At 33.4% G+C, this 24,365-nt stretch overlaps 1 protein-coding gene and 1 pseudogene across 2 annotated transcripts in view; one reads left to right on the top strand and one right to left on the bottom strand.

Annotated features, from left to right (window-relative positions):
* Sox6 (SRY-box transcription factor 6) overlaps nt 1-24,365 on the bottom strand; it is a 557,563-nt gene that overhangs the window by 506,729 nt on the left and 26,469 nt on the right. The gene's annotated exons all lie outside the window — the stretch shown is intronic.
* LOC117286494 lies at nt 22,823-22,998 on the top strand (annotated as a pseudogene).

Below are 24,365 nucleotides of genomic sequence, written 5' to 3'. Positions count from 1 at the left end.
AAAAAAGAATAAGATAAGACTATAAGAGCGAGAAGCAATTTAAATATGTTCAGGGACCATTTTCATCTCCAGAATTAAGGATTATTTTGATGTTACATCATTGCTTTTTCTCTTTTACTTTCCTTTTTAGTTTGATTTTAGGATTCCCTATTTTTAATGTTCATACAGAGATTTTTTTAACTGAAATACCGAATAGTTTCTTTGGTGTGAAAAACTGTAATAGTACACAGGATCCTAATGAGGCAATTAATAATGTGAAATAGGAAGTAAAGGGCTAAAGCTGTAAGGAAAGTGGGAAGGGTGGGGGAAATGTAATAAGGGAGAGGAAAAAAATATGAGAAACTGAAAAAATGGAAATAAAGTGTTTGTAAATGGGGAGGGGAGGGGGTGAAGGGAGGGCAGGGACAAGGGGAAAAATGAGAATCAAGAGCTATTATGTAAAGGTACAGAATCCCAATGATGAATGTAACTGTATTTGTATACCTAGATTGTACCAATCTCCTCAATAAAAAAGAAAAACAAAACAAAAAAAAAAAAAGAATTATTTGAAAAGCATTTTAAAACAGCCACAACAAAAATGCTTAAATGAAGAATACATTTGAAACAAATGAAAAAATAGGCTCAGTAAAGAAACAGAAAATATAAAGAACCAAATTAAAGAATTTAGAAGTAAAAACTGCTATAACTGAAATAAAAAGCTCAATAGGGATCAATTATAGAATGGAAGGAAGAGTCAGTGAACCTGTAGGTAGCACAATAGAAATTAGACAATCTAAGCAGCAGAGAACTGAAAGACTTCAAAAGAATGAGCAGAATGTCAAAAATTTTTGAAATTATAGCAAAAGATCTAATATTCAGCCATCAGAAACCTGGAGGACAAAAGAAAGAAGATATGGCTAAAAAAAATACTCAGTTTTAATGGCTGAAAATCTTCAAATTCTGACCAAGAACACATATAACCCTACAAATTGAAGAAGCTGAGTCAGTCCCAAGCATGGCACATAAAAATAAATCTATTCAAAGATGCATCATAATTAAACTTTTGAAAACTAAAAACAAAGAAAAAAAATCTTGAAAGCACCTAGTGGAAAATGATACCTACTTATAGGAGAAAAACAAAATTCAAATGACAGCAGAATTCTCATCAAAAACAACAGAATCCAGAAAGAACTGACACAGTATTTTTCAAGTGCTAAAAGAAACTCAAAATCCTATAGCCAGTAAAAATATCCTCAGGAATATAAGCAATATCGAAGCATTCTCAGATGGATAAAAACTCCATGTTTATCACCAACAGATTCACCCTAAAGGAATGGCTAAAAAAAGTTTTCTAAACAGAAAGGACACAATAAAAAAAGAAATACTGAAACATCAGGAAGAAGAGCTGGAGATAGAGCTCAGTGGCAACACATCTGGCTAGCATGCACAAGGTTCTCAGTTCAGTCCTCAGCAATAAGAAAAAAAGAAAAACAGGTTAAAAATTTCAGGAAGGAGGAAAGAACAAAGTGAGAAAAATATGCATAAATATAATAGGCTTGCCATCTTCTCTTGCTTTCTAAATTATGGTGGACGGTTGAAGCATACTACCTGATAGAGTTCTAAATGCTATATAGAAAAAACATTGAAGAGAATTATATTAAAAACAGGGAAAGTGTCAAGCGTGGTAGCGCACGCCTGTAATCCCAGCACTGGGGAGGCTGAGACAGGAGGATCACTGTGAGTTCGAGACCAGCCTGGGCTACATAGTGAGTTCCAGAGCAGCCTCAACTACATAGTGAGACCCTGTCTCAAAAAACCAAAAAGTAAAAACAGGGAAAGTAATGGAACATAAAGGAAGGTAAGATTCCCACACTTTACTCAAACTAGTATATTGACTACTCCAGTAGTCAGAAATTCATAGAACTGGACAAACAGCAGAAAAAAACAGAATTCGACAACCTAAATAATGGAATCTAACCAATATTTATACACCACTCCATTTAACAACACATTAAATTTTCTTTTCAAATGCCCTTAGAACATATACCAAGATAGACCACAAACTATGCCATAAACAAACCTCAAAGAATTTTAAAGAACTGAAATACAGAGGATGTTCTCAACACAATGAAATAAAACTGGAAATCAAAAACAAAAATAAGAAAATCTACAAATCCTTGGAAATAAGCAATATACATCTAAATGATCCACAGGTCAAAGATGAAATCTCAACAGAAACAATAATACATTGTACTAAATGAAAATGAAAGCATAACTTACCTAAACGTGTATGTCAAGGCCAAGGAGTGCCAACAGGAATATTCATACCACTAAATGCACAGATAAGAAAAGAATAAAAATATCCAGAAAAAAAACTAAATGCCCAACTCAAGAATCCAGAAAAAGAAGGCAGAATTAATCTAAAGCCAAGGAACAAATGATAAAGAAGAGAAACAATAGCATTTTAAAGAGAAAAACAATGCAAAAATTCATGAAACAGAATTGGTTATTTGAATTATCATTAAAATTGACAAACCTTTTATCAAGAAAGACAAAGAAAGGGAGAAGACACAAAATATTAGATTCAGGAATGACAGAGGATATAACTATAGATCACACAGACATAAAAAAAGACATTAAGTAAACACTAGCATTGATTCTACACACTTACATGTGACAACTTAGATGAAACAGACCTAAAAAATATATACTTCTAGAATCTACCCAATATAAAACAATTTCAATGATCCTAAAACTACTAACGAAATTGAATTTATAAATTAAAATACTTCCAAAAAAAGAAATCCCATCTCAAGTGTCTACCAAATATGTCAATAAATAAGTTCAATTCTAAACAATCTCTTCAACAAAAAGGAGAAGAAAACATAATCCAATTCATTTTATGAAGCTAGTGTTATTCTGATACCAAAGAAAAAGAGAAAAGCCAAACAAAGCTTGATACTACTATCCCTTATGAATCCTTATCTGTTTGTTTTAAACTCATCAAACAGGTATCCATAATAATGTACTATACACTGCATTCTTAACAGCCAAAAATAATTTTAAAGTAAACAAAATAATACAAATTTTCCAATGTGGCAAATATCAATTTTAAAATCCCATATAAGGGCTGGGGATTTAGCTCAGTGGTTCCAGCACCTTCCTTGCAAGCACAAGGACCTGAGTTTGATCCCCAGTGCCAAAAAAAATTTTTTTTAAATCCCATATAGGCAAAACATTTAGATGTTGTAAATATTTACAGGCATGGGCCAGGGATTTAGCTCAGTGGCACTGTGCCTGCCTTGCAAGCACACAGTCTTCAGTTCAATCCCTGGTACAAAAAAAAAACCAATTACAAGTGTGAGCAGAAGTCCTGAGACAAAAGAATTTGGGATCCTTCTGGTTTAAATAGCTACATTCTCAGATTACTACAGCTATCCAAGTTACTGTATCAGAAATCCTCTGAAATATGAGCAACACCTAATTTAGCTCATCTTCAAGGTAAATCCTTAAGGATACAATAAACATCATTACCAGTCTTAAATATGCAATTTTCATACATGATAGAGGAGTTGGGATCCTACAGATAAACAACACTATCTTGTACTAAAATTTTTTTAGCCTAGAAGCATGTCTAGAAAACTCAGAATAATTCTTACTGAGGGAGTAGAAACAGCATAGCCTGTTGTATTTTACCCAATTAGGAGATCAACCAAATTCATCGTTATCAGAAATACCCAAAGCTTTAAAAAATAGGTGTCAGTATGTATCCATTTTCCTATGAATGAATCTAATTTCTCATTCTTTATGGCTGAGTAATAAGTCACACATGTGTAAATACCGAATAGTTTCTCTGGTGTGAAAAACTATAATAGTACATAAGATCTTAATGATATAATTGACCATGTGAAATAGGAAGAAACGGGCTAAAGATGTAAGGAAAATGGGAATGGCAGGGGAAAGGTAATAAGGGAAAAGAAAAACATATGACAAAATGAAAAAATAGAAATAAAGTGTTTGTAAATGGGGAGGGGAGGAGGGGTGAAGGGAGGGCAGGGACAAGGGGAAAAAATGAGAACCAAGACCTGTCATGTAAAGGTACAGGATCCCAACAATGAACGTAATTGTACTGTATACCTTAAATGTACCAATAAACTCAATTAATAAAAAGAAATATCTCTCAGGGCTGAGAATGTAACTCAGAGCAGAGCACTTGCCTAGCATGGCAATGTTCTCAGCAACACAGTGGAGAAGAGCAGAGAACAGAGGGGTATGGAGGGTAGGGGCAGAGGGGGAAGGGGAAGGAAGGGAAAGGGAGAGAAAAGGGAGGGAAAAGTGAGGGAAAAGGACAGGAGGAGAGCAGGGGAGGGCAAGGGAGGGGCAAAATAGACACCAAAATGCTATCGAACACACTCATTTGGAAGGCCATAAGACTTAACACAAAATAAAGGCAGGGATGTGGAGATTGGTACCTTCGTATATTATTGATGTGAATTGCTGGTGGTAGGAGTACAATGGTATAGCCACTAGGAAAATATATAGCAGGTCAAAAAATTTGAAATGGAATTACTATATGACCTAACAATTCTACTCCTAGAAGTGCATCAAAAAAATTGAAAAGTGTTTAAACAAAAGCTCATACAAATATCTTCATAACAGCACTATCAATAATAGTCCAAAGGTAAGAACAATTGAAATGTCCATCAACAGAAGGATGAATTTTGCAACCTACAGTGGAATAGTATTCAGTCATAAAAAAGTACTGACACACGCTATAACATCGATGAACCTAGAAAACATGCTAAGTGAGGAGGGGGAAAGCCAGACACAAAAAGTTATATAGAACATGATTATATTTATATGAAACATCAATAACAGATAAATTCATAGAGGCAGGAAGCACATCAGTGATACCATATACCAGGGAGAGGGGAGAAATAAGAAACAATTAATAGTTATTCCATTTCCTTTTGGGGTAATGAAAACATTTTGGAACTAGACAAGTGTGGTGGTTCTGAGACAGAATAGAAAAGAACCAATGCTCCCCAAGAGATACTTTTACTTTTTTCTTTTGTCTTTGACAACTGTGGCTGTGCCAAACACCTCACAACTATTCTGGCAGACTGTGGTAGCAGCTTTGGAACATCACACATAGCTCTATCTCACAGCCTCTCTAACTGTTCCTCTTTGCAGCCACTTTAAATGTCCCCTCTCCAAAGTGGGAAGGGGAGGGGAAAGGAAATAGGAAAAAGAAAAATGTGAAAAAAGGAAAAAAATGGAAACAAAATCTTTGTAAATAGGGAAGGGTGAAGGGAGTGAGGGGAAAGCAGAGACAAGGGGAAAAAATAAGAACCAAGACACATCATGTAAAGGTACAAGGTCCCAATGATAAGTGTAACTGCATTGTTTGCTTTAAACAATAAACTTAATGGGGGAGAAAAACGTCCCCTCTCCAATCTGCAGAGTTCTTCCCCTACCCATCACTAAGCACAAAGTCTGCAACTTGCCAGCAGGACACTATGCACATAATTGAGCACACTCATCTTATCCATGAGTAGCTCTCTTCTCACCCTTATTACATCACTCCATCTTAATTATTATTATGTAGCATAAAACAATACGGAGCCTCTTTTGGATGGCTTTATTTTGTCAGGTCATAACTTCTGTCTCAAGTAGAGCAAGCTGAGCTGGCTGTGCTAAGAGCTGGTAACATTAAAGGATGTTGACAATGAAAGTGGCCAGCAGCCAAGGCTGTAACACAGAGGGCAGCTAGCAGCCAGAAAGCAATGAAGAGCTACTAGGAGCTGCTAGCCCTGGATACTGGAAGAGATCCAGAAAGCTGTCAGTAGCTGCTGGCTTTAGTTTCTAGAAGAGCAGCAAGGACAGCTGCTAACACAGGAGTTAAGAGCTGCTGGAATTCAAAGTTCAGAGATATTAATACTATTAAAGCTATGCTTTGCCTATTTGTGATGTCCATCCAAATTGAGCAAAAGAACCCACAGCCATCTGGTAATATTTTGTGCAACATTGTGAATATACTAAATGCTACTCAACTGTTCACTTTAAAATGGATATTTTTATGTTCTGTAAATTTTACCTCAATAATTTTAAAAATATGAAATTAAGAACATATTGACCTGAACTTAAGACAATAAAACTTTAAAATTATGTGCATAAAACATAACATTGGAAAACTCTTCACGCATTCAAAATTAATATTCCCTCTTATGTGGTACCACAGCTCTCTGTCTACTACTTCGTGAGCATGACACAGTAAATATGCTCAGTAAGTTGAAGTGCAAGGTACATCAGCACATGACCATCATAGAGGGTGAAAAATGTTATAAAGTAATCTTATGTATTTTGAGGTGGAATTTATTACATCAGTAAACTCCAGTTCCATATTTGATTGTTGTTTTTTACCATGCCAATCTGCTACAATTTTTAAAGACCTTTTCAAAATGTAAAATTCAGACTAATTTCATTTAAATGAAAAGGTGTTTAATTTTTTTTTTAATACAGGGTCTCACTATGTAGTTGAGACTGACCTGGAACTCACTATGTAGCCCAGGCTGGTCTCGAACTCACAGTGATCCTCCTGTCTCAGCCTCCCCAGTGCTGGGATTATAGGTGTGTGCCACCACACCTGGCAAAAGGTGTTTAATTTTTAAAAAAATAAATGTATGTTAGAATTTTTGGAAGTTGGACAACATCTCAAAATTAAATAAAGATGACATTTAAAAGGCAAAGAAATTTCAACCAAAACAACCATCTTTTTCATGTCCATCTAATTAGGTATTAAAGGAAATTATTTTAAACATAAGAACTAACAAAAGTTATAACAAGATTATCTCTTTAAGAAAATATTCCTCACCAAAAATCAGGCAAAAATATGTGGAAATTTTGTTTCCTGGACATAGCAATGAACCAAACTTGAACATGAAATTATTTAAATGATCTTCTTTCTCTCATACTGCATAATCTTTAAAGACTGGTTTCATTGTTTTGTTTCAGATAAAAATTAAGCATAGTGAATATAATTTAAAAACTGAAACTGAAGCTAGCATTGATATTTGAATTCATAATTCAGTAATTTAATTTGGGAGAATACTGGGGATTGAACTCAGGGTCTTCACAGTGAGCTGTATCCTCAGTCTTTTCTGTTTCTTTAATTTTGAGACAAAGGGAAAAAAAATGAAATAAATTTCTTCCCATTAAGTTTATTGGTACATTTTAGGTATACAGTACAGTTACATTATCATTGGGATCTTTTACCTTTACATGATATATCTTGGTTCTTATTTTTCCCTATTCCCTTGCCCTCCCTGCACCCTCTCCACCCTTCCCTATTTACAAAAACTTAGTTTCCAGTTTTTCCTTTTCCCATATTTTTTCTTTTACCTTCTTTCCTTCCCCCCCACCTACTTCCCCTACTCCTTTAGAGCTGTTCTTCCTGTTTCACATTGTCAATTACACAATTTGAATCTTATTTACACTTTTAGTTCTTCACACCAGAGAAACTATTCATTATTTACACAGGTATTTCCTATCTATTTCACTTAAAAGTATGGTCCCAATGTACATCCATTTAGTTATAGTATCTCTAGTTTCTTGCTCTTTATGGCTGAGTAGTACTCCATTTTATTTTTATAAAAACACACATCTTCTTTATCCAGTCACCAGATGATGGACAATTGGGCTGTTTCCAAGTTTTAGCTATTACAAACTGTGCTGCTATAAACAAGGGTGTGCATATGTTGCTGTGGTATGATTCTTTTAATACTTTTGGAAAGATACCCAGCAGAAGGATAGCTGGGTCAAATGGGAGCTCTAAACCTAGTTTTCTGAGGTATTTCCATATTGATTTCCACAGTGGTTGCACCAGTATGCACTTCCACCAACAATGGAGAAGGGTTCCTTTCTCCTCACAACCCTGCCAACATTTATTATTGGTTGATATATTGATAGCAGCCATTTTTTTCTGAAGTGAGGTGGAATCTCAGTGTTATTTTCATCTGCATCTCTCAAATGACCAGTGATGTTGAACATTTTTTCATATATTTATTTTCTGCTTTTACTTCTTTGTCTGAGAAATGTCTGTTCACTTCAGATGCCCATTTTTGAGTCAGGTCTTTATATTTGGGACAGTCTGATTTTTTTTTTTTTTGGCCCTTTATATATTCTAGATAGTAGACCTTTGTCTGAAGAACAGCTGATAAAAAATTTCTCCCACATTGTAGGTTGTCCCTTAACTCTGTTAGTGGTTTCTCTTGCAGTGCAGAAGCTTTTTAATAAGATGAGATCCCAGTTGTTGATTCTTTGTTCACATTCCCATGCTACTGAAAATTTGTTCATAAAATCTTTTCCTATGCCAATGTCCTTAAGAGTTCTACCTAATCTTCCAGCAAGTTTAGTGTTTCTGTTTTAATATTTATATTTTTAATCCACTTCAAAAATAAAATAAATTTTGAGACAGGGCCTAAGTTACCCAGACTGGGCTGCAACCTGAGATCCATCTGCCTCAGCTTCCCAGAGTCCTGGGATTACAAGCATGCACCACCACGAACAGCTAATTGATAATGTTTAAGTAAGTTTAATATTGACTGTTAACTTCTACAAATCTATTAGGCAACTTTCCCATTGCTGGGACAAAAAAAACAACACCAACTTGAAGGAGGCTTATTTTGGCTCACACTTTGAGTGGATTCAGTCCATGGCTGCCCAGCTCCAAGACAGAACCATTGTGGCAGAATAGCATGGGAGAGGAAAGCTGTTGCCCCACATGGTAGTCAGGAAGCATAAAGAGAAGGGAGGAAAATATACCTGAGGGTCTCACTCCTTCCACCCAGATCCCACCTCAAACCTGAGACTTTTGTAGAACATTTTAGATCTAACCATTCCTGAGACATGTATTTATAATATTATAAACATATGAAATGAATATTGAATAACAACATTCTCTGGTCCAGAGAACTGTAAAATTTGCCCGAAACTATATAATATAATTATAACATCTGTTTTATATACAGATTTGAAACAGGTTTAATACAACTTATAAAGCACCTTACATTTTCAGCAAGAAGGCAAAAATCATATTTTTAAAATTTGCTTTCCTGTAAGCTTTCAAGATTTTCTCTTATCTTTCACTTACCGAATAATATTTAAAACTGGATTTGAGGGTTCCCTCAATTACATGGCATGGTGACTACTAGAACTTTCAATTCATTTCTGTTGCTACGCACTGAGAGAAATAACAGTATTAGTTTTATAAGATATACTGTATGAAAACTAGGCTTCTAGATTTTTATTGGATAAAAGTCTAAATGTACCTCCTTTAGTAACTTTAACCAAATAATATAGTCCAAAAAAGTACTCAATTAAGATAAAGTTGCATGTTGGCAAAGACAAAGGCAAACTCAACCATGTGAGATATTCCCTCGCAAGCAATGGCAGCCTACCCCCATTAAGGCTTCAAGTTTCAACTCAAATTTTACTTACTGAAGCCTAACCTGATCCTATAGCTGATTTTATTCTTCTTGTCTCTGAAGATATAAATTTATTACATATCCTAGCAATTAGGTATATACTTTTTCAGTGTCAACAACTATTAAGTTCTTTGAGTTCAGAAATACATACTAATTATTTTCTATCCCCATGATATCTGGCACCTAATAAATACTTGTTGGTTGGAAAAAGCATGTAGCACATGCTTAAACAATAAATTTAGTAGGGATGTCTGATTGATTAGATTTTTCATGGAAGGATTTTTTTTTCTTTAAAATGACCAAACATGTTTCCTAAAATTTAAATGTTGTCCTAATAATTCTCCAAAATATATTTTCAAAAGCCTTTAATTTAAATGTACAAAATTTTCAATAATAAACTAATAAATGTTTTTTATTCTAAATTCATTTACAGCTTTTTGTGAAGGGCTGGCTTCATCCATCATCAGCTCTCTTAGGAGCATTACTACTGATCAATTGTTTTATAGGTATTGTAGCTAACCAGACTAAAGGTTTTTCAAAACTGCAAATTATTTATATATTCCCTCATCATCACATGAAAAAGATCAAAAGTCTTTAGTCTCACAGTCCTTCAGTTAATAAGTATACTAGAAACATTCAAACATATGTATGTAACATTGACCCAGCTAATGGAAACACTGCTAAAGTATATGTACTCTGTAGAATAATTCAAAGCATTTTGAAATGATTTCTGCAGTTGGCAGAAGTAAAAGGATTGAAATAATGCTACTCATTCAAACTTTTATATATAAATCTCCCTTTTTTCCTACTGAATAATTTTAAAAAACATAGCAATATTTCCCTGGGCAATTAAATCTGTATGATTAATCATGAGACACATGCCAGAGAAAGGAACTTTACATTCTGTTTTGCAAGTGGTCTGTTTTCTACATAATATTTATGTGGATTACTCCAAACTGAATGATTATTATCTTAAAACATAATCTAAAGCAAAGTATCTATAAATATTTTTGTTCCAGTTATTCTCAACTAACGTCAATATTATATTATTTAAAATAAGTATATTATGATATATCTTCTTTAAAATTGAAAAACCAGTTTCATTTACTATTATTTTAATAAAAAGAAAACTATAATACTGAGGACATACTCATTTAAACATATGACTTATTTGCTCAATCTCAAATAAAACTATTACAATTACATTGTCTTAAATGGCCAGACTTGCAAGATAAATCTAAAATTAATTGATATTTTCTAATCTCATGATTTTTTCATAAAAATTTCATAACAGCAACATAGTTACTGCAATTCTGATTTTACAACCAAAAATGCAAACCACAATACTTAATTTCTTTTTCTTTAACAGAAAGCCTATGTGAACAGAAATGACTAATGGTAGTTCTCAAAATTGAATGTTTTCAAGAGAAAACATTGTAATATGATTAATTTTTTAAGTCAAGTATATTTATACAACTGCTATGTAAAATTAAGCCTTTTCATTTGCAAGACTTTTCATCTTGTTGCTTGTCATGGAAAAACTGTATTCCTGTTATTCTAATTGAGTACATAGTTTGATCTTTTTAAGTTTGATCCTTTTAACTAATTGTGAATCACCAAGAAGTAAGTCTGACCATTGTAATTACTGTCCACATGTTCATTTATATTAAATATGCTCAGGTCAGCCTAGCAATTTTTATTTCACAAAGGCTATTTTTTCCTTATTCATAATGTCATTCTTGAAATGATCAACTCTTCTAGCATTAACATAATGGCTATTTACACTTGTAAAAATAAAAAATAATAAAAATTTTGCTTAAACAAGGAAAGACAAAAGTGGACAGCTTATAGATTCAACATTTCTACAACTTTCCTCATTCTAACTCTGGCTCCATCTCTTATATTAAAGTCTGATCATATATATTTAATCCCATTCTTTAAAATTTCAGTAGACAACTTCAGTGCTAACCTACCACTGCCCTGTCAGAAAATCTTTGATGTCACAGCATAATAGCTCCTGAAAGAACAGCACTAATAGTCAAGGTAACATGAAACCAGGGCTCTGCAATGGGGCTGTCTGCTGTCAGGAACAAACAATTTCACTGCTGTTCCCTAGAAGTGACAAGGTTGAGACCAATCTGTACAGTATCTCTCACTACCAACAGAAACTTATATTTATTAGAAATTAAGAAAGCCAGATTTATTCTTTTAACTATGCCAATCTCTATTTTGAAAATAAAAAATAAAATTACATTTTAATGTCAAACAATGCATGTGGCTCCATCTTCCCCTGGAGACTGAAGTTGTACAATAAAGGAAACCTCTACTGTTTTCAAAGATTCATAGGACAAATGGAAATGACTAGACTTACTACTAAGAAGCAATGCATGCATTATTTCAGAAGTCACACCAAATTTTTACGTTTCAAAGTGTTCTATAATATATTTGGATTGAAAATTACTATACAGACCTTTTCCGTACAATATTTTTACATGATACCAAAATATCTGGTTAGAGCTAGCCATTTCAGCCAAAATATCCATTAATATAGAAAAAAGGAACCAGTAAAACCAAACCCATGCCTGTTAATAAAGCAACCAGCACACTGATTTCTTCCTTAACCTACTGATAAAATGAAAATATGGTAATATCCAAACATGTATATAATACTTATGAGAGAACAAAAACAATGATATTTAATCAATATTGACAAAAAAACTTTTTTATGAAACACTTAGACATATTTGTTCCTCTTCTGAATCTTAAAAAAAAGTTTGCATTTTTCTTTTAGCAATCTATTTTTTTACTTCTTTGTTTTTTTTTCCATTGAGTTTATTGGTACTTTCTAATTATACAGTACAGTTACATTCATCATTGCAATCTTGTACCTTTACATGACAGATCTGGGTTCTCATTTTTTTCCATACCCCTGCCCTTCCCTCACCCCTTCACTCTCCCCGATTTACAAAGGCTTTGTTTCCATTTTGGGGGGGCTTTTCTCATATTTTTTCTTTTCCCTAATTTCCTTTCCCCTACCCTTCTTTGTTATTATTGTCTTGAATTGTTATTTGATTCTCTCCTGTACAAGAAAATTTACTTTATGGGAAGACTTTAAAGAAAACTAAAATAAGTGGAGAGACTCGATATATCTATGGATTGGAAGATTTAATGTTACAAAGGTGGCATATCTCTAAAAAATCCCTATAGATTAAATGAAAACTAAATAAAAAGTCCCAACAGTTTGTTTTGGTTTGGTTTTTGTTTTGCTTTGCTTTGCTTTTTGTAAAACTTAAAAAGTTAATTCTAAATGTACGTGGAAATGAAAATGGCACAAAGTGCCAACATACTCTTGAAAAATAAGAACAAGAGGTGGGAATTACTCTATAAGACCACAATATTCATTATAAAGCAAATATAATGAAGTCAGTGTGGTATGGGTAAAGGATAGACCAATACTTCCAGAGAACATAATAAAGAACCCCCAAATAGATCTATGTTTAGCATGTGATATTTGACAAAAGTAAACTGAAGAACAGTACAGAAAATATGGGTTTTAATAAATTATCTAGGACAGCTGTACACCATAAGAGAAAAAATAAACAATTACACCCTTACTTCAAATACTATACTAAAACAAAAGATGAATAATAGAAAACAAGGATATAGATCTTTTGCAAAAAGGAACGGGACCAAAAGGTGGGGAGGGATAGGGAGGGAAGGGAAGGGAGCTACATGAGAAAAGAGCTAAGACATGTTACACACATGTACCAATCCCCCAATGAATGCACTCATTATGTACTACAAACACGTACGAATAAAAAAATTGAAAAAATGAAACAAAATAATTATACACCAAAAAAGCTTCAGGTACATTAAAGGTCAATATGAAAGTAACAGAGACTATTTCCATGACCTCAGATAGGAAAAAAATGTTCTAATCAGCACAGGCAAAGGATCAACCACATAGAAAAAGATCAATAAATATTCAATTCTATTACAATTAGAAGCATCTTTCATTAAAAGATTTCAGAATAAAAGACAAGTCAGGAGTATAATAAGATATTTGCAACATGTATAAATAACAATTCACATGCAGAAGATAGAAAACTACAACATTTTAAAACACAAACACCCAACAGAAAACAGAGAAAAGGGGCTGGGGCTTTAGCTCAGTGGTTCAGCCGCCTGCCTCACAAGCACAAAGACCCGAGTTCAATCCCCGGTACAAAAAGACAGAGAGAGAGAGAAGACTTGAATGGGAACTTTACAAAAGAATAAATCTACCTAATCAAGATAGTATCATTAGTAATCAAGAATGGAAATTTTTTTAAAGATGAGACCATTAAACACTCAGTGTATGGCAAAAATCAAGTTACAACAAAGTTTTGGCAAGGACGTCAATGTCAAACTTCTCACAGACAGCCTAATTAACCACTTACAGTGTTTAGCATTATCTAGTAAAGTTGAAGATGGACATTCCCTTTGATCCAACTATTTCATCTTTACATACACAGCCTAGGGAAACTTGTACACACGAGCTCCAGGAATGAATATGTGCACCAGAAGGTTTATAGCAGCACTGATTATAACAACCAGCAACTAGAAATAGTCCAAATGTCCAATAACAATAGAGAAGATAAATAATTCTGATGTTCACAAAATGAGAAAGAAATTAACAAACTTGGACTTCATGATAATGAGTAATATATGTTGAGCAAAAATTGCAGCACACATAAAAATAGATTCTGCTTGATTCTATTTATATACAGTAATGCACAAAAACAGGCAAAATGAAACTTGTTTAGAAACATGTTTAGATATGTACTCCTAGGCATTAAAACTATAAAGTAAAGAAAGTGACTAACATTAAATTCATAATGGTAGCTTCCCTTAAAAAGAGAAGGTGTGGGTGTAGTTGGAAAAGGACATCGGTAGCTTCTAAGATGTCAGTATTCTTTTTTTTTTTTAACCTAAATATTGGTTAAATGGGATTCACTTTATAATTATTTGTTACACATGCATACATCTACATTTTAAATACTTTGCTCTCTGCATGTATACATTTCAATTCTTAAAAATGAAGACCCAGTCTACTTCACACAGTTCTTGTGAATATAGGTGAAATAATGGGGCATGGAAAGCTTTTCAAAAACCACAAACAACTACATACATACTCATTTTTATAAAGGTAGTTAAGAATGGAAATCACTGTGACTTATAGATCAAACAAGCAATAACCTACAATATGTAATATACTCCTAATTCAAAAACATGTTGTTACCTCAAAATAATAAGGCATAACTCCTATAATACCATAAAATGGTATTTATACCAGGTATGGTGGTGCACACCTGTAGTCCCAGCACTTGGGAGGCTGAGGCAAGAGGATTGCCATGAGTTAAGAGGCCAGTCTGCACTATATAGTATAATAGTGATTTCAAGGCCAGCATGAACTAATAGCAAGACCCTGTCCCAAAAAACAAAACAACAACAAGAGGTATTTACCATTCTGTAAGACATTCATTCCTTTGGATTACAGCATTATCCTTTATTAACAGTCAACTATTTTCAGAGAAAATATACTAAGCAGAAAATTAAAACTATAATGGATTTCTAAAAGATTTACTATATGAAGACATGGGGGTTTTCAGATTTAGGATATATATATATATATATATATATATATATACTCTATTTGATATTTCCTATAAACATTCCTATATGAAAGATCTTTTCCTCCAAGTAATAGCCCCTCTAAGATATTACAGATCAGATAGCTATCTTTAAAACCAAAATGTAATTATTTCAAAGTATAGATAACTAATTGAAATAAACTTTTAAAATTAAATAAAACAAAAGAAGAAAAAGAAGGGGAGGGAGAAATTAAGGAAAGAAGAAAGGTGAGAGGGAAGATAAGAAGGGAGGTAGGAGGAAGGAACAAAAGAAGAGAGGGAGAAAAGGAGAAAGAAGGAAGGAAGAAAGGGAGGCAGGGAAGGATGAATGAGTTTATTTATTTTTATTAATTCATATTTTTAAAGCAGGATCTCAGATATATACAAATCTCATATTCAAATGTATACACACAAATGCATACAATTTCACTTGGTAAGTATAAGAGGCGTGAATAAAAAAATATTAACTTCATTATGCATTGTGAAAAACAAATATGTATCAGTTTTCACTGTATTATATTTTCATTTTTCTTCTTTGTATATCAAAGCTTTATCACACACTCTATTTCTAAAGAAGCCTTCTCTCAGCAAGTAGGAGTGGAACTGCTAGGGAATATAGTAATTATACGTTTAACTTTTTAAGCAATCAATAAACTGGTTTCTACAGCGGTTGTATTTTATACAACCATAAGAATGTATGAGAGTTGCAATTTCTCCACATTCTTGACAAATTTGTTGGTCTCCTCCTTGTTTGTTTATAGCCATCCTAGAATGTATAGTATGCGAAGCAGTGTCTCACTATGATTTTCATTTGCATTTTCTTAATACCTAATGATGCTGAGAATTTTTTTTTTGTACTTGTTAGCCACTTGTAATCTTTTTTTTTTTTTCTCTTTGAGTTTATTGGTACATTTTAGGTATGCAGTACAGTTACATTCATCATTGGGATCTTGCACCTTTGCATGACAGATCTTGGTTCTCATTTTCCCCCTTATCCCTGCCCTCCCTTCACCCCCTCCTCCCTTCCCTATTTACAAAGTCTTTGTTTTCTTTTTTCCTTTTCTCATATTTTTCTTTTCCCTTATTTCCTTTCCCCTACCCTTTCCACTTCCCCTACACCTTTAGCCCTTTTCTTCCTATTTCACATTGTCAATTATATCACTAGGATCTTATGTATCATTATAGTTTTTCACACCAGAGAAACTATTTGGTATTTATACATGTGTGACTTATTTATTTCACTTAGGAGTATAACCTCAATATGTATCCATTTTCCTATGAATGAGTCTAATTTCTCATTCTTTATTAGCCATTTATAATCTTATTTGGAGAAATAATGATTCAAATTCTTTGACTTTTTAAAATTTGGGTTGTCTGTTACTGAGTTGTAATCTGAATACAAATTGCTTATAAAATACATGATTAAAAATATTTCCTCTACACTGTTATCTTTTCACTTTTTTGCTGATTTCTTTGAAAATTTTTTAATTTGATGAAGTACAATTTATCTTTTTTCACTTGCTTTTGAGGTCATATCTAAGAAACCAGTACCTAAAAATTTACCCCTATATTTTCTTTTATGAGTTTTATAGTTTACATCTTTTGTGTATTTTGAGTTAATTTTTATATGGTATAATGCAGGGGTCCAATTTCATTTGTACAAGAATGTCTAGTCATCTCAGCACTGTTTGTTGCAAAGACTATTGTTCCCCCTTGAATTGTCTTGGCTCCTTGTCAAAATAATATTAGTAGGGCTGGGGCTGTGACTCAGTGGTAGGGCACTTGCCTATCAAGTATGGGGTCCTAGACTTGATCCCCAGCACTGAAAAAAAAAATCTGCTTTTAAGATGTGATTATTGTTTACTTATAACTCAGAATTTTGAATTGCAGCTTCTTTTCTATGAACATATACAGAAAAATAAGTTTTTGGAATCACTATATTGACCATACAAATAACATGTGGATACTCTAAATCTGATTTTTTCAAATTTTAACTTTACTGCCTAGCACTTGACACTAGTTTATGATACCCTGAAGTAACTCCAAATAGCCATGAAGCCCTGTATATAATTCAATTTCCTCCATCTTTTGAAAAGATATAGGTAACTATACTTCATTGTCCCCATCCAAAGGGCACCCCATCCTCAAGTTGTGAGGCCGAGTGAGGTCAGAAGGATAGCAAAGAAACAAAAGGAATTGAGCAGTCAGGGTTTCAACCAAAGTTAATCTGTTAGACTTCCACAAATAAAAATTTGCTTGAAAATTGTGTTCCTTTGCCTTCAAAGACCTAAAAGCTACAAGATTCTATGACTTTTGATATGTTTGAGTTTGTTTTTGTTTTTGTTTTGGTACCAGGGATTGAACTCAGGACCCTGTGCTCACAAGGCAGGCAGCGGAACCACTGAGAAAAGTCCCCAGCCCATTCTAACTTCTGAGAAGAAATATTGGTAGGAATAAATGTAGATACATAAAGATAGAGATAAAAATAAGATTAGAGGCTGTATCCTTAATAATACACAGTGAAGGACTCTGGGCAGTAAGGAATTACAGTCTAAATTGTAAAGTAGCAAAAATAAGAACAGATTGAAAGGGGAGGTTTGAAGAATAAATCTACTTCCATTTAATGTTCTTTTGTTTTGATTTCCAATATAGCTGAAGAAAGTTTGTTTTCTTGGAATTTTCCCCTCTCCTCTCATAATAAAAAAATGGAAATATTCTGATTTATCTGGTTTGTTTCATCTGTGATTCTCCTAGTCTAAACTCCAATGACAACTATACTAGTTATTTTAAGGAATCAGCTAGCTACATTAATTCACTTCCTTTAAATATGTGTTTCAATATTATCACACAGTAAATGAGTATGAATGTGAAAACATAACTTACTTGGAAATGAATTCCACTCTTTAAATAAATTGCTTTGTGAATTCAATAATTATTTCTTTTCTTTTAAATGCTCTATTTTTTATTGAAACAGAATTTGCCTTGCATGGTACCACACATCTGTAATCCCAGCACTTGAGAGGCTGAGGCAGGAGGATCACCACAAGTTCAAGCCCAGCCTAGGATACACAAAGAGTTCAAGCCCAGCTTCGAATATATAGTAAGACTCTGTCTCAAAAAAAGCACCAAAAAGGGCTGGAGTTTAGCTCAGTGGTGCTGCTGCTTTCCTCACAAGTGCAAGGTCCTGAGTTTGATCCCCGGTCCCCCCAAAAATGTTTTTAATATATATAAATACTAACATTCACAAATCTTAAATTCAGTCATTGAACATACTCAGAGAATTCTACATATATATTCTCACATATAACCACCACCCAGATCAAGACACAAAACATTCCCAGAGCCATTTCTCACATTCCACTTCCTAAATTACAACTTATCTGCAGAGATAACCATTCTTCTGACTTCTACCATTGTGGAGTAGTTATAATTGTTCTTATATTTAATAAATGAAATCACAGTACATCTTCTTATCTTCCATCTCCCTCTAAACTTTATTTGTTTCTTCTTCAACTACTTATCTATCCTCCTATGGCATTTATTCCTTTTGTTATAAATATCAGTATATTTTTATTGCTGTGTAGTATGCCATTGAATAAATATACCAAAATTAATCTATCCTCCTATTGATAGATATCAGGATTGTTTACAGTTTGTGGCCATAATGATCAAAACTCCAATGTACTATGCATGTTTTATGGTGGACAAAAGCACTCATTTCTCTTGAGTATTTACCCAGAAACGTAACTGCTAATCATAGAAAGGCATATGTTGAACTTTAGTAAATGCTGCCAGATAGGGCCAGGGTTTTAGCTCGGCGGTGTTGCCGCCGGCCTTGCAAGTGCAAGGTCCCAAGTTCGATCCCCAGTACCAAAAAAAAAAAAAATACTACAGGATAATTTTCAAAATTGCTTACCACAATTTACATTCCCACTAGCAGTCTGTGAGCATTCCAGTTGTTCTACGTACTCATCAACATTTGAGCCATTGTAGATCTTTTAAATTTTAGCCTAAATGCTCCATTTACTAATTTTTAAAAAATTGTCATTTTACTAATTGTGAAACTGAATATATATTATCCTTCTCTTCTCTACCTCTCAGCTACATAAATTGTAGTCTCTGCCAACAGCACAAAGAAAAGAAGCTGTGACAGAACCTGGAGTCTAATAGAAACAAGCTAAATCTTATGTCCCATCCACACCAGATCAGAATCCACATTTTACTAAAAGTGACCAGGTAAGTAACATGTCTACTAAAATTTAAGGAACATTTATCTACTTGATTAAAAGATTATAAATTTCTAGAATAATTAAAATATCCCCTAAAAATCTTTTCAACAGACTATATCAATGAGCAAAATATGTTTTAATAAAACATTCCTTATATAAATTTAATTACCAAGACAAGATTCAAGAATATATACAACTAGCTACCTACAAGGAAAACAGGTAATCATTAGGACCAAATATTGGGTTCACAAAGAAACGTTTCTGACTTCTTATTCCCTTTTGTTTCCTTGTCAAAATACTTTTTTATGAGATTGAATAGTGCATTTAAAACAATATACATGAATTTCAGCATAATTTAACAAATGTCTGCAAATATCCTTACTATACTATACTTACAGTATAGTACTTATAGTATGACCCTATTCTAATCATTCTTTTCATCTTGCCATCTAAAACTTAGATACTTAATAAGTTTTGTTGAATTTTTAATTAAGCCTTGCAAATGTGCAAATAAATGCAAGCTAAGTGCTAGCACACTCAACAAGTTTCTAATAATATGTTAAATGATAGAATCAGGATCCAAAGAGATCTTAACAATAATTTTAAAATGAGGAATTATAAAACGAATATAACTACAAATACAGAAAAGTGGAAAATAAAGGGTTTTTTTCAGCTTTAATTGAGTTTTGGTACATTTACGAATATAACTACAAATACAGAAAAGTGGAAAATAAAGGGTTTTTTTCAGCTTTAATTGAGTTTCTTGGTACATTTTAGGGATACAGTACAGTTACATTCATTGTTGGGATCTTGTACCTCTACATGACAAGTCTTGGTTCTCATTTTTTCCCTTTGTCCCTGCCTGCCCTCCCTTAAAGTCATATCATCTTATATTTTAAATCAAGAAAAAACATGATTCCTAGTAAAATATAAAATGTCAAAGCTAATTTGAGAAAGGTTAGAAAATTTGAATAGACCAATAAAATACTGTTAAATATTCAACTTTAACATGTGAAGATCAAATAATCTTATAGGTAAATTTTTTAAATGATTAAAGAACTGACAAATTACCATGCTCCCAAAATTATCCCAGAATACTAACAAAGACAGAAGGCTTCCAATTCATTTAAAAGCTGGCATAGCCCTACTACCAAAATCCTATAAAATACATAAATAATAGATACAAGTTCACAACACAAAACTCAAATTCAGCAGTATGATCACACACACAAACACACATACACACGCACACACACACGCACACACACACACAATAGTTACTCACACAGTAACCGAATAGTTTTTTGGAAGAATAAGAGAACAGTTAAGCATTAGAAAAATCTATCAACATATTTTAACCCCATATTAACAAAATTGAGGTGTCAAAATTTATGTTTTTCAATAAATGCCAAAAAAAACTTGAAGGATTTTTAAAACCATGCAAAACCAAGACTTTAATTTTTTAAAAGATCCAATTGATATAGCCAGAGAAATTCCATATGGAATAAATGCAAGCTTTTGCACTTGGGTCCAAAACAACCAGAAGCTCAAGAACAGGATGAAATATGGTAAATAAAAGGCTTATTAGTGTTAATTGGCAGTAAGATTAAATGAGTCAATTGTGTGATGTGGCTTCCATAAAAATTTAGGCTCTTTTAATAAAATAATATTATCCAGGACAAGAGAGGTGATAATTCCACAGTACTGTATAATATAGTGATTATACTTAAAGAGTCAAATCATGAACATTATGTTTTAGTAATGCTGCCTTAAGATATTTACTTAATTACTAAGTTCTTCATCCATAAGTTGGAAATAGTAATACATAGCGCACAAGGTTAAGTAAGACTTATACAAGATCATGCTTTGTAGATGATATCATTTAATATATTTTTAAAACTTCTAACAAAGTTGCCCAAGCATATTTTTTTTTTGAGACAAGGTCTCACCATGCAGTTCAGGCTGGCCTTGAACTCACTGTGTAGACTAGGGTGGCCTCAAACTCACAGTAATTCTTCTTCCTCAGCCTCCCAAGTGCTGGGACTATAGGCATGCGCCATCACATCTGCTTGCCCAAACATTTTTTCATTCAGTGTTATCTTCTGAGCACTCATGAGGTACCAGACACTGCTCTAATCACCAAAATTTAAACTAATAAACAGACAAAACTTCTGTCTACATGAAGCTTAGAACCAGAAAGTAATTCCCTGCTTGTCCCTCTACCCTGCCCCAGCATGGATTGGACAATACTTACATGGAATCATATCAATAAAAGGTGATAAGAACACTTTTTCAACTCTGAGGTTCCATAATACAAAGACCGTGAGTTGAAAATTTGAGGTACAAATACCTAGAAATGAATTCTAAAGCTCTAATCTGCCCATGAGAGACTATAACAACTACCACACTATTACCATATCCTGCAATACCATCATCACGACTCTGCTGCCTGCAAGACAATTTCTTGACTTCATAGCTGCTTTTTCAAATACTATCTCATCTGTTTCTTTAGATGCTGGATTTACTGATTCCATCACTGACGCAGCTACTTTTCTTTTCTCCATATGCCTTCTTCACCAGAGAACATAAAATCATTAGTGGAAAGAGCTTAGGTTTTGTCATCAGATAAAGCTGGGTCCAAATCCTAGACCTAACAGAGCCAGTCTGCTGCCTCTACTAGGAAGGATTTCTGGACCTAGAAATCAAGTCTGTAGTCACCAGCCAAGCCAGGCTGTACCTGGGCACTCCCTGGGTGATACCTCCTGGGTCAGACTCCCTGGTTGTTGGCTTATCCTACTTTCAGCTCTGTCGCTTCTTCAGTTACTGTTCAAATCATAAATTCAGCCCTGAGAAAACTCATACCCAAACCCACTCTGTGCCCAAGTCCACTAGTCTCCATAATCTATGAAAATCAAAAAGGAAGAGGCTGACCTTATAATTAAGGAATTGTATCTCAACAGATTTATTGATTTGCTGCTGAAGAGGTTCTCAAAATACACATTACTTTAGATCAGTGAGAGTTTTCTCAACGATTCTCTAGAGTTCCTGTGTGGGGAAATTATAGCGTGACTTCACATTACATTCTACAGTGGTAGGTTATTTTAACCCTTTCAATAAAGTGTCTAAATATGGCACTCTTTATTTTTGGCCAGATTGTCCTTTTAAAGGCACTCACTTTAATAATAGCCAATGCTTATATTGCAACTATTACATACCATGTTCTCTTTTATACACACATTTTTCCTTTAGTCCTTAAAACAACCCCAAGAAGTAGGTACTGTTTCACAGAAAAGGAAACTGAGGCCTGAAGAAATTAAGCTAACAAGCCTAAATTCACACTGCTAGGAAATAATGAAATATTCTCTTAACCCCAAATTAATTTTCTAGCACTGCATAAGTCATAGAAATAAAATTACAGTCACTATAGAATTTCTATTCTTCAGAATACTCAACAAAAATCGCTTCTCGGCCTTTTGGCTAAGATCATGTGTAGAATACTCAACAAAAATGCTAAAACAGGCTTTAAAACATAATTTTAAGTGGAGAGGGCAATATAAATTCAAGAGAATATTTTAGATGTTTAGATCAAAAGGAGATTCAAAGCTTCAGTATTTTCAACACTACTTTGCTCTAAAATTGGCATCAATGCAATAACCTTCAGGTTGAAATGATTATTAAGTGCTTAAAAATTCAAACATCCATGTCTAAAAAGAAATTTAAATAGCTCTAGTTTCTCCTTAATGGCTGCTCCTATACACTGCAGTTCTCATGCATTACTTTTTACACAGTAGAATACCAATGCAGAGAAAACTGACCTAACTGGCTTTGTACACTGCTGAAACTGACAGGAAAAAAAAGCATCAATTCAAAAAGAAGCTTAGCCATGTAATGGGACATGTGGAGACTAAATATAACAGATAATCTTCCCAAATCTGAAGAGAGATCTACGACTTGATACACAAATGTTAGAGGTGGTGTCCCTATAAGTGAAGAACCAATCATTAGTGATCTTCAAAGAACTTATGCAATACAGTGCTCTTCTTCCCTAGCAAGAGCAGAATCTTGAGAGGGGAAAAAAAGATAATTAGTCATCAAATAAAAGTGAGCCATCTAAGTAGTCCAAAGGAAAGAGAATTTGAGAATTTCTATACGTGAATGGGAAGCTAACAGAAGTACAGTCAGTCTTACTTTGCACATATCACATTAACTTAAACTAGTGCACAATGGAGCCATGTCCACATTTTGCATGATTCTATAGTAACTGACATCAAACCATGACATGGGAGCTGTGTAAAACTGAAATCAGAACTATGCAAACTGAAAACGTGGTTCTGATATACAAAATTTTCAATTAGCATCATGATATGATGACATGCTTATCAACCACACCTACAAAAATTTAACAATATACAATAATAATTCAACTCCTTGTTCTCCTGATTATCTTGGCTCACAGATTGTATCGAGGAACTCTCTTGACTTACTTGACTATTATGTAGCAGAAATACCATGGGACTTCAAGTCAGGACATTTATGTCCAGATTATAATTTTGCTACTCAGTGGCTATGTAGTCTTGGACACGTTATTTTCCCTCTCAAACTCTTTATTTCTTTTTATATAAAATAGGGATAACGGCACCTACCTCTGGAGTTGTGTAAATTAAGTAATAAAATAATAATCACTAACAATAAGAACATATATGAGGCAGATTTCCAAGTGTATTATTTCCAAGTGTATCTCAAAAAGTTATGAAATAGGTGCTATTATTATTTCCATCTTATAAAAGCACCCAAAAATATGGCATGTGGTAAATAATACATGTTGGTGATACGTATCCATTTCATTACTTCCATCCATGGGAATAACTGGGTACTGAGAAGAAAATGAGAAAAGATTAAATCTGTTTGTTTATTAGATATTTCAGAAAACTGATAGAAGTATATTCTTTTTTTTTTTTTTTTTTTTTTTTTTTTTTTTTTTTTTTTTTTTTTTTCCTCGT

Source organism: Fukomys damarensis, unplaced genomic scaffold (assembly GCF_012274545.1).
Source record: "Fukomys damarensis isolate Sample0158 unplaced genomic scaffold, DMR_v1.0_HiC HiC_scaffold_16, whole genome shotgun sequence".
In the NCBI taxonomy this organism is placed as follows: Eukaryota; Metazoa; Chordata; class Mammalia; order Rodentia; family Bathyergidae; genus Fukomys; species Fukomys damarensis.
This window is presented reverse-complemented; position numbering and strand designations above follow the sequence as displayed.